Here is a 13,943-nt window from a genome sequence, read left to right as displayed (position 1 = left end):
TGGTGTGGCTGTCCGTAGATGGCCAAGGCTGCCCAGGGACACACCCGAGAGCTATTTTCAAGCTGCTTAGACAAAAAGATTCAACAATTTACTGCATTAGAGCTCGGCGATAGTGAGAGAGACGATGGATTCTGCCCCCTTCCAAAAACGCCTTCTGGATGGGACGCGCGCGATGAGTTTCGCGGGGAGACGCTTCGATGCGCTAAGACGGCGCGTAATATCAGGGCCTGGCTTCTGCATGAGCAGGCAGTCGACAGAAAGGAGCTCAGCAGCAACAACTAAGTCCCAGGGTATCAGAATTGGGTAACCGGGGGCTGCTGCGTCCTGACCGGCCGATCGTATATCGACTGTGTGACAGTCAAAGGCAACCTGCTTCCGACAGCGAGTCACCGAGTGACAGGCAGGCAGGAGAGAGGCCGATCCTTGGTGCGACGGAGGGTGTAACTCCCAAGAAGCCCTAACCTGTATTTCCCAGTCCTGCTCCCGGACGCACGCAACTCGGGTGCAGAGGCGTGACCGGGTTTGTAGATGCGTTGCCCAAAAGCTGGAGAAAAAGGGATTATGAGTCATATCGGAGCCATCAGTCGCCACGCCGGTGGGGACACGTACACCGGATCTGATAGTCCACAAAAACAAACACATGTGGGTGATAAACGGCCAAATCGTGGCCAACAATGCCAAATTGAACCTTGCCCACAACAACAAAATCAGTTACTACGTTACCCCAGGAATCAGGGATTGGGTCAACCAGACCCTCCCTGATTTATGTGGCACCACCTTCTCCTCAATTACCCTTAATTGGAGGAGAGTGAAATGCCCCAAATCTGACCAAACCCTTGGAGAGTTAGCATTGACCAAGCGCGATTTAGAAGTAATATTGATCCTGGTGTTTGAGGAAACTCATTATGCTTACAGGGCATTTACAAAACGCACGGAGTGCTTGGGATGGCAATACCAAGGACCGCGAGGGACGACATGAAACAGGGTAGGAAACGACCCCACGGGAATTCCGAAGCCCAGGCACGGTTTGTCTCTGGTTATTGCCCTCCAGGATAAAAAAAGGTGCACCTCAATTTAGTTGCTTAAATTTAATGACCGTTAATTAGAAATTCGGCACGACACGAGGATGACATGTGGGTAATGAACCTAAAATTGGTTGGAGAATCTGTAACTGAGGGTCAAGTAAAAGTGGCCAGATTGCGGGTGGGTGGAGAGAGCGGAGGTGGGGGTGGGAGAGAGGGGGAGAAGGCGGACAAGGCGGGGCAAGTAACAAATTCACCAGTTGATTGACACCAGTCTCAGACTTCGCCTGTGAGATTAGCCAAAACTGTCCAATTCAATCACAGATACTTTGCTGCTGTAAACAGAGACAATTTTCTTGATGAGCATCAAAAGGGATTGTCTGTCTGGGGAGAAGCTCAGCAGCTCTGGTGCAGTAGGTAGGGCTGAAGTGGCATGAAATTCCACCTGGTCTTAGCCTGTGAGATCATTTTGCCTCAACATTCAGGATTTGCACAGAATTGTGGACAATGCTTAAGCCGCGGCTTAATTTGGAACAAAAGCTTACATTTATATAGCGCCCTTCACCCGGGACGGCATCTCAGAGCGCTTAAGGAAATGCTGAATGACTTCCAAATTAAGATTGGATTTCAGCATTTTAGACAATTCAGTTTTGCGCAGTCTTGGGTTTTAAGACAGGAACGCCCTTCCCAACTAAGCAGAAGTGGAATTTTTGGAATAAAGCCAAACATTTTGTTTCCTGACTGAAATCTTAAACGGTTCAATAAAATCCAAAATTAACAAAACGGGTCTCTCCTTCGTTGGCAAATTTAGAGTTCAGAAAGTGTCCCTTTCAAAAATAACTCGCAGACAGATGCTGTTTATTTAAACTGTGCACTTGAAGAACTTCAGAGTTGCCCCTCTAATATAATTCGGGGAAAGGAGGACGGGAGGAAGAGGGAGATACAATGGATTTGTTCGCCTACAAAGCACAGTCACTACACTTTAGGATAAATCCTATGAAATGCTTTGAGACGTGCTCCCGAGGTGAACTGCATTCTTTCCAATACAAGGATCATTACGATTATTACATATGAGAAGCTTTATTAAAAGTGTTGTGTGTGTGTCTGTCTGTCTGTGTGTCTGTCTGTCTGTGTGTCTGTCTGTCTGCGTCTGTGTGTGTGTGTGTGTGAGACCTATTTCACCGAGCCGGAAGGTGAGCATATGTGTCCTGGCTTTAAATGAACATATCACCTACTTTCAGACAACTCCAAGACTTTACCTAATCCACTTAATCTAAATAAATCCCAAATCTCCTGTGAGACAAGCACTGATGGGATTTGATTTACAGCTCAGCTGGAGCCGGGCAAGCCACCAGTGTGTCAGATTTCGCCTTTAATGAAGCTGTCTTTTGCAAGGCTGTGTACTTGAAGTCTCTAGAGCTGCCTGCACCTCGAAGATGATTTGGGGAGAGTGGGGTTGGGGGGGGTTGGGGGCAGGGGGTTTACAATGGATTTGTTTGCCTCTTGATAGGAATAAGGCAGCCGATGGAGCAGAGCAACAGTACACTGTCAACCAACACATGCTCTCATCTGCTTCATAGCATTTGATTGATCTCGACCCTTGTGTATTATCAGAGAAGTTACAAAGACTTCTCAGTAGAATTGGCTGTAGATTATGCTCAGCCTGCACTGACTGTACAGATGACATCTCACCACTGACAAGGAGATGGGGCTTTCCTTTGATGAATGTGAGAGAAACCATAACTCAAGTGTGCTTCAGGCACAGGAGAATTCCAACAGTTGTTTTCAGCAAACAGTCTTTCCTGGTGCTCCCTGTCGCTGCCGAGGTATCTTGCTTACTCTGTGGGCTGCTTTCTCCCGGCAGAACACTTTGAATTGTCACCCGTGTGAAATTGCAATTGGGCGAACCGCAAAACGATTTATTAAATCGTAAATCTTACCGCTGTTTCAAAAATAGAGGTCAGGGCTCGTTCAGCTTGCACCTTTGGAAATTCCTTCAGGAATTCATTTGATTATGACAAACAATCACTACATGTGATACAAAACTTACAACAGCGACGCATCCAATCGCACTTCACCTGCATGTACTGTCAAGTGTAGTGACTGTGTACTTGTAGGCAGAAATAACAGTCCAATTACTTTCCCTTTCTGGGCGTTTGTGTTATACAGTGGGAATATTTGCCTAGTAAAGTGAAATAAAGACAACACGTTGAGTTACCTAATCGCTTTAGGATATTCAAATAATAATAATAGTAATAATAAATAATAATAATCCTTGCATTTGATATAGCACCTTATCAGGTCGCTGAGATGTCTCAAAGCGCTTCACAGAATATATGGTAAAGTGAATTGACTGTGTATTTTTTGGGTGGATTATGGCAGTCAATTGTGCACAGCAGTGTCCCACACACAGTCGTGGATTGTGTGACCCAGTTTTTTTTATTATTTAAAAAATGTATTGATTTGGCCCCCGAACTTTATCAGCATACCACAGCTGCCATTTTATAATCACAATTCCACCCCGGGAATAACAAGGGGTCTGAAATGGATTGTTTTTATGAAGGAATCCTGTCATTCCTGTTAGCCTGCGCTCTGAAGGGGAATGGCTTTGAGATAGAGGTCACGTGAGGTCGGTGTGAGGTGTTTCCGATTACCGAGAGGAATCCACATTTCCGTGACTCGGATTTCTTATCAAGGGATTCCTTTCAGAAATGCCACATTTTAGGCGTTCATACTAATAATAATCCTTGCATTTGATATAGCACTTTATCACGTCTTCGGACATCCCAACGAGCTTCACAGAATGACTATAAAGTGAATTGACTGTGCATTTTGTGGGCGACAATGTAATCGAAGCTATTACCAACTTTCATTGTCTGATGCTGCACTACATTGTCCTCAGTGGAAAAAATACCAACCAAAGTTCAGCCTCGCTCAAATGGTAGCACTCTTGCCTCCGATTCAACAACAACAACAAAATTACATTTGTATAGCGCCTTTCACGTTGGGAGGACGTCCCAAGGCGCTGGACAGGCAGAGTTACAGACCTGAACTGGGGGTCGGGGTGGGGGAGGGTGGAGGGCAGGGGGGGGAAGCAGGGAGATCGAAAGCACGGTCGAAGAGACGGGTCTTGAAAGTGACAAGGGAGGGGCGGAGGTGGAGGGACTCTGGGATGGAGTTTCAGAAGGTGGGGGCAGAGTGTTGGAAGGACCAGCTGCCAATGGTTGGGTGAGCGTTGCGGGGGACGTGAAGCAAGCCGGAGTCCGCCGAGCGGAAGGAGCGAACAGGACAGTAGGGGGTTAGGAGGTCGCAGAGATAGGGGGAGCAAGTCCGTGGAGGGCTTTGAAGGTGAGAACCAAGATCTTGAACTGCATCCTCGGTGTGATGAGATGATTCAGAAGGTCCAAGTTTCGCTTTGGGAATTTATAGTCGAGACTGACTCCAATGATGAGTGAGTGCTGGATTATCAGATTTAGCATCTGTCGGAAGAGACATAAAAATCAACGTCCCTGTTCAGGTGGACGTTAAAGATCCTGTGGCACTATTCAAAAAGAGAATTGGCTGCTACATTCCATGGATACACAGTCCCTATTCTTTACATCACAACCTGTAAAACTCTTTAAGATGTACTGAGTACATAATAAAGCATTCTTTCAAAGCAATGATTTATTATTTATTATAATTCACTGCATTGGGAATTGTTTGGGCAGGAGAAGGCTGTTTGGTCCATCTTCAAACAACCTACCTGTACTCTGTGGCCAATAACAGTCCTCCCCCTAGACTGGAGCACAGATACAAGAGTAAGGTCTGAAACCAGCATCTGCCATTTGTCAAACTGATATTTTCATCCACTGCGCCTGATTACGAATTACACTATATTTAAGTAAACTATTATTAAAGAAAGTTAAGTGCTCGGAGTCTTGTATTTAAATTCATAACAAACTTTAAGGGAAGAGAACAGTGCGTCTGTTCTTAGCAGATCCTGGAGCACCGCACATTTACAGCAGAGGTGGGGTTGTCAGATGGCCGTGTGGGCAGAGTGAGCCACAAATTCCAATCATTATTATGTGGAGGAATGTATTAAAAGGGAACATTGCATCAGAAGGAAAATAGAGAGGTGAACGGCAATACAGCGTGCTCAATATTGAATTGCTGCCCACTGATGAAAGTTCTGCCAGCCTTTCTGGGTAACCTAACTTAACCTAATAATAATAATAATAATCCTTGCTTTGATATAGCACCTTATCACGTCTTTGAGACATCTCAAAGCGCTTCACTGTACGCTTCATTATACTGCAGAGTGAATTGATTGTACATTTTGTGGGTAAAAGGTGGCAGCCAATTGTGCACAGCAGTGTCTCACAAACAGTTGTGGATTGAAGTGACCAAATTATTATTGTTATTTTTTCTTTGAAGGAATTATTACCCCGGAAAAGTGATCCGTCAATCGACTAACACTGGATTCCTACTTTCTGCTAGGTAAACAGAGGCGCGTGGAGTGAGAAAACTTGCCCAACATTTCGCCCTGCCCAGGAATCCAACTCAGGTCTCCTGCATGTGAGGCGAGAGCTCTAACCACTGAGCTATTAGATTCTACCTAACCTATCTAACAGAGTGTTGAGGTTGGGCTGCAAGGCTTTTATTATATTTTTTGGAAAAGCATGAAAGCTTAGAATTATTTTCTTTAAAAAAGCAATCCTCCCGTGTGAATAAGACAGGCAGGCGCAGAGGATGAGCAGGAGAGTGGTTTGGAGAGGCAAAAGCCCACACAATAAGATGATCCGAAAGGCCTCCTACCATGCTGTACATGTCTTTCCAAAGAACTTCACCTTATTTCACTCCGCTGGCCAAACCACTACTACTAATAACAGTGTAATGATCCTTCAATTTGATATAGTGCTTTTCACTTTGGGAGGACATCTTAGAGCGCTTCACAGGATTTACTGTAAAGCCTATTTGTTCTGTACTTTGCAGGCGAACCCGGCAGCCAATTTGCACACACATGGTCTTGCAAACAGCCATAAATGAACAATTTTATATTGAGGAGGTGTGGATTAGGACACCAGGGGAAACACCCTTGAGAATGAGAATCTCCCCCAGAGGCGACATGGGTTAACATCTCATCTGAAGGACTGCTCCTCCAACAATGCAGTACATTCTCAGCACCACATCAGAGTGTCAGCCTAGACTATGTGAGTTCAAAGTCTCGAACTAAAACTCAAATGATTTTTTTTGTTCCTATAAAGAAGAGCCATCATCATGTCACTCATTTTTTTCCCCAGCCAAGGCTATTATTTCAAATCTGTATATAAATTAGCCTCAGAAAATTGGGCTGTCTGGTAGCTTTGGAATTCATCCAGAGATAATCCACCACATTAATACCTGGGATAAAGGGGCTTAGCCATGATGAGAGGCTGGGTAGATTTGGGTTTTATTCGAGGAGGTTTATGGGTGATCTGATTAAAATGTTTAGAATAATGAGGGGAATTGACAAGCTCAATGTTGGATGACTTTTCTCTCTGGTGGTGGGATAACAATAATAAATAATAATAATAATCCTTGCATTTGATATAGCGCTTTTCACGTCAGGAGGACGTCCCAAAGCGCAGAACACACTGTGTTCTCACAGAACACACTGTGTTCTCACAGAACACACTGTGTTCTCACAGAACACACTGTGTTCTCACAGAACACACTGTAAAGTGAATTGACTGTATATTTGTGGGCGAACGCGGCAGCCAATTGAGCACAGCAATGTCTCACAAACAGTCGTAGATTGAAAATGACCAATTTATTATTGTTTTGGGTTTTAGAGGGATTATTATTAGGCTCTGTGTGGAGTAAGGAAACTTGCCCAAGGTTTCGCCCTCTGCCTGGAATTGAACTCAGGTCTCTCACTTGCAAAGCGAGTGCTCTAACCACTGAGCTACAGGACTCCACATATAATAACAATAATAATAATCCTTGCATTCGATATAAGTCTTCTAGACATCTCAAAATGCTTCACAGCATACACTGTAAAGTGAGTTGACTGCATATTTATGGGCGAAATGCGACAGCCAATTGGGCACAGCAGTGTCCAACAAACAGTCGTGGATTGAAGTGACCAATTTATTATTGTTTTTTTTGAGGGATTATTATCAGGCGTGTGTGTGAAGTAAGGAAACTTGCCCACGGTTTCGCTCTGCCGAGAATCGAACCCAGGTCTCTCGCTTGTGAGGCGAGTGCTCTAACCACTGAGCTACAGGACTCCACAAAGGGATCCAAATAATGGGTCATAATCTTAAAATCAGAGTTAGGAGGTTTAGGTTAGAGATCAGGAAACAACTCTCACATTTAAGAGAATGTCGAACCCACTATTCCCCGGAAGCTACAGAAGTAGAATTGTTAGAGGTGTGGAAAAGGGAGGCACTTGGCGAGTGAGGAAATTAAGAGGTTCGGGGAAAGACAGAGAAATGGGATAAGTAAGATAGAGCTGTCGTCATCTAATAAAATGCAGATGTGATGGGCCAAATGGCTAAACCTGCTTTGTGCTCCTTCTCTGTAATTTCAGATTGTACGCCTAGCTATGAAACTGAATGCAATGTCCCTGGATAAGGCAACAGTGCAATGGGCAACTCTGCTTTTAACATTAGGATATTTTCCTCAGTCAATGCTCCACGTATTAGCTTTGGAGAATGTGGCATGGTGTCTGAGTGATGCCTTTGTTCTGGTGGCTGCAAGCAGGCAGACCACACCATTAAGACACACTGACGTTTGCATACTTGCTGTGATCATCTGCAGCACTGCAACCTTAGTAATGTTTGCCTATGGATGCCGCTTGCTGTTTAAAGTGGTGACTGGAGGGGTTTGGCCTTTGGAAGGGAAACCAGATGCAGATCACAAATTCTTTGTATGCAAAGCCTCCATAATACACTAAAAGTGTTTAGCTAGTTCCCCACCGAGCTCATAATCATGTGCAGACTGCACAATGCTGTGTTTTATTTACTCTTGATGTATAAGACGCAGTACATCAAGTCATCAAGGAGCCCTGGAGTCCAAATAGAAGATTAACAAAAGAGAAAGTTTATCATTTCAGTAATTGGAGTTACTCAAAAACCTAAAATCTTCACCAAGTAACGTTCCTCATTCCCACTCCCCACCCCATCCAAGCTCAGAAGGATCCCCTTCTGCTCAGGTATCTGGTAACATTTTAACACACAATGAACAAGCCTCCCAGCACATAGTTATCATTCTCAGGACGTTTTGTCCAATGGATTTGGTGTTGACACGTTTGCTGAAAAGATGTTATCCTTTATCTTAACCTTGGTTGAGGTTTGGAGACTTAAAATTGCTTCAGAATTTTAATCCCTTAAAACACAACAAAACAACAGCAACAAATTTATATTTATATGTATAGTGCCTTTCATGTCGGGAGGACGATCCAAGGCGCTGGACACAAAGCTACAAAGGCTGGAAATACACAAGAGCTGGAAAGCTACTGGAAAGCGAACAATTGAGCGACTTTGTAGATGTAGCCTGGCTCAGTTGGTAGCAATCTTGCCTCGGAGTTAGAAGATTGTGAGCTCAAGCCCAACGTCAAGACTAGGAGCTCACAGTCGAAGTTTACACCACAATGCAGTGCTGGGCCTGTGCTGCAATTTCAGAACATAAGAACAAAAGAAAGTAAGTATTTGCTAGGTGAAAGAAGACCAAGGTCCATCCTGTTCGCCTTCCACCCTTCTGGCAGTCGCTTGACGTGTCATGTCCCAAACTATATATTATATCCCAAGATATTATTTCCTGAAAGAAATCTTTCTAATTTGCTTTTGAAAGAATCAACACTTTCTGCTCCCACTGTCTCCCTCGGAAGCCTGTTCCGTACGTTTACTACTCACTCACTGAAGAAGTGCTGTCCTTCGAAAGAGACGTTAACCGAAGATTCAGCTGCCTATTCAGGTGAATGATAAAAATCCCATGACACTACATATTTGAAAAGAGAAAGGAGTTTCTCCCGGTGTCCTGGCCAGCAACCACCCAGATACAATTAATCGCTCACTTCATGTTTGTGGGACATTGCTGTGTACAAAATGTCTGTTGCATTCACCTACAAAACTCAATAAATCCTTTTAAAGCACCTTCAGACATGTTGTCACCATCATAAGGTGCGATATGAAGTGCAAGTATTAGTATCATTAGGTCAATCTTAGTGTTCAGTGAATGTTTAACGTGTGTACAAAATCAAATATACCAAAAATTGCAAAATCCCTGCACAAAATGTAAATCGTCTGTAAAACCTACGCATATGACATGAATTTTATGCAGACTTGAATGCTCATAATTTCCAAGCCAAATCCAGGCAGGGGAGTGTATTAATTTACCAAGAAATTAAATTCCATTAAGTAAACCCATTTTCCTGAGAATCAACTCTCCCAATTTGCATAGATAATGAACTCAAGATGCTTGTTACCATTAGGGGCTCTGCTTAAACCAATAGGACTGGGAAATTAGTATGGCTGGATTCTTTCATCTCCTGGTTAGAGCTTTAAATCCTCCCGCGCTGATGGGCTACAGGCCTCATCTTTCTGATGTCCCGAATGAAATGAGCTGTGGCAGGTTCCATCCCACTCTTAGTGGGTGTGTGTCAACAGTCCTAAACTTCCACTAAATCAGCAATAATTGGCACTTAGATTGCAGATGAGGTAGAAATGTGGGTGGGAGTTTGGGGCTGGGGGTGCCCTGAGCGGGTTAATAGAGCTTCAGAGGGAGGTTTACCCCGAAGCCAACGTACGCTGAGCCAGACAGAGAAATGCGGCACATTCACAGCAGATGGAAAAAGTTGAAAAATGATCCATTCCAAGGCTCTGACAACTTTGTGTTGATAAGCAAGAGATTGCTCTGAAAAACACTGGACAGAGAAAGCGAGATTTTGACAGGAGGGATACAAACAACTCTAATTAGTGGTATCTTCGAAAGCTGACAGAAACCCAGACCTGAGAATAAATGACTGAGATAAAGGATTGTTGGTCAAATCCCCTTCACTCGATGGGCCTCATGCAGAAGGAATGCGTCCATTTGTTACACCTTGAACTTTGTATGGTTGGTACATGCCATCCTCTGGATTGCGTTTCATTGTAAAGCTCATTGAGACATTATTCTACCTGAAAAGTACTATATAAATGCAAATTATCGGTATTGTGTACACCTTATAATCGGGCCAAACATTCAATCTTGTACATTTTCATCAACAGTTAAGTTCCAAATCAACTTTTTTGTTGGTAAGATACAAAACTGAAATAATCAGAAAAATATAATAATTCCTAGACTTGGTATATTGCGCCATTTATGTCTGGAGAACATCTTAAAATGCTTCACTGAATTTACTGTAGTCAGCTACACTTTATTCTTGCCTACACTAAACTCCATACCCCCATCACACCAGTCCTCGTCAGGCTCCACTGCCTCCCTACCATAAAACAGACCAATTTTGAGATCCTCCTAATCGTCTACAAATCCCTTGAGGCCCTGGCACCTCCCTATCTTTCTGACCTGCCTTCTCCCCATTCCGCTACTGGCTGCCTCCCCTCAGCTGGTTCTGGCATCCTGCTTGTCCCTCATCCCCACCACTCCACCATTGGCAGCCGTGCTTTCAGCCACTATGCCTCGAAGCTTGGCACTCTCTACCCCAATCCATCCATCGTGCCCACTCCTTCCCCTCTTTTAGATCATGACTGAAGACCTTCGTCCGTGCTTATGGTCACCTCCTTCCTTTCCCCAGCTTGGTATCACTGTGCCCTGCATGAAGGCTGCTTATAAAATAATAATCCTCGCATTTGATATAGCGCTTTTCACGTCGGGAGGACGTCCCAAAGCGCTTCACAGAACACACTGTAAAGTGAATTGACTGTATATTTGTGGGTGAACGCGGCAGCCAATTGCGCACAGCAATGTCCCACAAACAGTCGTGGATTGAAAATGACCAATTTATTATTGTTTTGGGTTTTGGAGGGATTATTATTAGGCTCTGTGTGGAGTAAGGAAACTTGCCCAAGGTTTCGCCCTCTGCCTGGAATTGAACTCAGGTCTCTCACTTGCAAAGCGAGTGCTCTAACCACTGAGCTACAGGACTGCACGTATAAATGCAAGTTGTTGTTGTAAAATGGAGTATCTGTTTTGTGGGTAAACGCAGCAGCCAATTTTATGCACTGCGACAGCCATGAAGCAACTGACCAACTTTACTGGGGGATTGCGGACTGTGTCGACATTTGGGTCTGCACGTTTTATATCCTGTTATATATGTGCCTGGAGAAAGGTGAAATATCGACATAGAGACTGAGAGAAGAAGTGCATCTTTTACTTTTCTTTTGCGTTAAGAAATGGTTTTGATTACAGATCCTTTACATTGCCATTCCTGTTCTGTTTAACGTGCAGTTTTCTGTCTCTGGTTGAAATCGGAATAGCCGGGTTCTGAATCATTTGCAGGTCTGCCACAGAGAAGTGCTAACAGGACTTCGCTTTGTATGGGCTAAGATTTATTCACATGGAATTAATGAAATCTGGGTGGTTGAGGTTATCAAGCATCTCTCTGAATGCAGCTAAAGTACACAGAGTAAGATCAGAGGAGATCCTCAAGCCCTACACCTAACTGTACGGATATACAGTGACCATGTCTTGACCTGATCAGTGGGTGTCGGGTGGGTTGAAATCAATCAGGCTGAGAGTTTGCTGCCAAATTGGGCCCTGAAACATACGGCACACTGGGTTTTGAAAAATGCATTTGTAAGAAATTCAAAGTGCGTAAAAGACTTTAACAACATTCTACGTGCTAACCTTGGAAGATTGAGTAACTCCCAAATCCACTGTTGGCCCCAAAGGGCTAATAGAAAAGCAGCTGCCACCAGGCAAAATCCCGTGAATTGATACTTTGCGAAAAGGTGACACTTTGAAAGTCACGATATTGAGTTTCATGACTGTGTCTGAGATGGAGAACAGCTTAATGATTTCATTTTATCCCTCCCGGTCCTTCCCAATCACATCCCTGACTCATGCGTATATAGGGATATAGCATTTCATAAGTAAAATGGGGGAGGGGGTGTGGAGGAGAGAGAGAGAGAGAGAGAGAGAGGAGAAGAGAGAGGGGGGTGTGGGGAAAGAGAATTCCTGACAAAAGCGTTTCTGAACAGCTTGAATCCATCTGACAGTAAGGGTCCCACGCTGTACTTGTACAGTTCTGAAGGCACAACTTGTGTCAGCATGTTGCCAGAAAGTATTTAACACAAAGGGAACTGGTGCACTGGCTGGACACCCAGAGAGACATCCTAACAGGGAGCGGGCCTCAGATAGGAACTCCAGCAGCTGCTCCCTGTCCGCAGAGGACCTTTCATTTGCACTTGGCCACTTAACCAACCCTTCAAAGATTCAGTAAAGCAAAGGCCTAATTGATTGGAATGGTGCTGGATTCCCGCGTCATTTGAACTTGTAGACATCAGCTACTTTTCAAGTTGACTCACTGTTTGAACCCCACGGAACAAAGTGTAGTAGTGGCTTCACATTCTCCACTGGCTTTAGGTTACGCATTGGCTTTATGCTGTGTATTACCCACCCACTGCTGCTTTGAAGTTTGTGTCAGACACCCGGCTATTTACGTGACGGGCTTCCGCGCTGTCCCAATACCTTTAGAAATCCAAATTCTTGCCGTCAGCAAACCGCCGCTCGCTATGAACTTGAATAGAATCATTCTTAGCCCCAAAATTTTCAGAGCGAACATGTTGAGGAGCGAATCTAAGAGACGCACAGAGAGGAAAATATAAAGTTAGGTGAGGAGTTTGAAATCGATCCTGTACACAGAGAGAGAGAGAGACTGAGAGAGAGAGACTGAGAGACAGCAAGAGAGAGACTGAGACGGAGAGAGACAGAGAGGGGGAGGGAGAGAGAGAGAGGCAGAGAGGGAGAGAGAGAGGCAGAGAGAGAGAGAGAGAGAGTGGAGCCTGGCGATGACCGGTTTTGTGACGAGCTTGAAATCAACCCTTTAGCCCGCAATAAACACAGTCACTACACCGTACAGTGTATCCTGTGAAGCACTTTGAGACGTCTCGAAGAGGTGATAATTCGCTGTGTCAAACGCAAGGACTATTATTCGGGATTATGGTTTGCGAATGTTTTGTGTGTGTAAGTTCTAACCTGAGTTCGATTCTGATCCCTGAGTCACACAATCCTGAGTTGCATTACCAGTAGCTGTCGGAAAAGGAAACTGGTCGATTAGTCTGTGTCTCCGACTGTGTGTGTGTGTGAGATAGAGAGAGAGAGTGTGTGTGTGTGTGAGAGAGAGAAAGTGTGTGTGTGAGATAGAGAGAGAGTGTGAGATAAAGTATGTGTGTGAGATTAGAGAGAGAAAGTGTGTGTGTGTGTGATAGAGAGAGAGAAAGTGTGTGTGTGTGTGAAATAGAGAGAAAGTGTGTGTGTGAGATAGAGAGTGTGAGATAAAGTGTGTGAGATAGAAAGAGAAAGTGTGTGTGTGTGAGATAGAGAGAAAAGAGAGAATAATAATCCCTCCAAAACTAAAAACAATAATAAATTGGTCATTTTCAATTTACGACTGTTTGTGGGACATTGCTGTGCGCAATTGGCTGCCGCGTTCGCCCACAAATATACAGTCAATTCACTTTACAGTGTGTTCTGTGAAGCGCTTTGGGACGTCCTCCCGACGTGAAAAGCGCTATATCAAATGCAAGGATTATTATTATTATTATTATTATTAAATCATTATCAGCCTGAATGTAATTAATAAAAGCCCCCTCTGTACCCAGTAACTGTGTGAGACACACCAACCTTACAGGGGACTCCTGTGTCAGGCCAGAGACACGAGACCAGCCTTCAGTATTTTTTGCATTTACATTTTTTACAAATTGCATTTATACAGCTCCCCTCACGTAAGGGTAGCCT

General features: G+C 44.2%; 1 long non-coding RNA gene across 1 annotated transcript; it reads right to left on the bottom strand.

The window, feature by feature from the left end:
• Window positions 1-12,673: 12,673 nt before the first annotated feature.
• On the bottom strand, window positions 12,674-13,319 carry LOC103175417. Its single transcript, XR_487468.2, has 2 exons — window positions 13,182-13,319; window positions 12,674-12,782 (listed from the first exon to the last, which is right to left on the bottom strand). It is a non-coding gene; the product is annotated as an uncharacterized LOC103175417 (long non-coding RNA).
• Between the last annotated feature and the right edge of the window lie 624 nt (window positions 13,320-13,943).

The sequence above is a fragment of the Callorhinchus milii genome, unplaced genomic scaffold (assembly GCF_018977255.1).
Source record: "Callorhinchus milii isolate IMCB2004 unplaced genomic scaffold, IMCB_Cmil_1.0 Scaffold20, whole genome shotgun sequence".
NCBI lineage: Eukaryota > Metazoa > Chordata > Chondrichthyes > Chimaeriformes > Callorhinchidae > Callorhinchus > Callorhinchus milii.
Note: the sequence above shows the minus strand (reverse complement) of the source record. Positions and strands in the feature narration are given on the sequence as shown.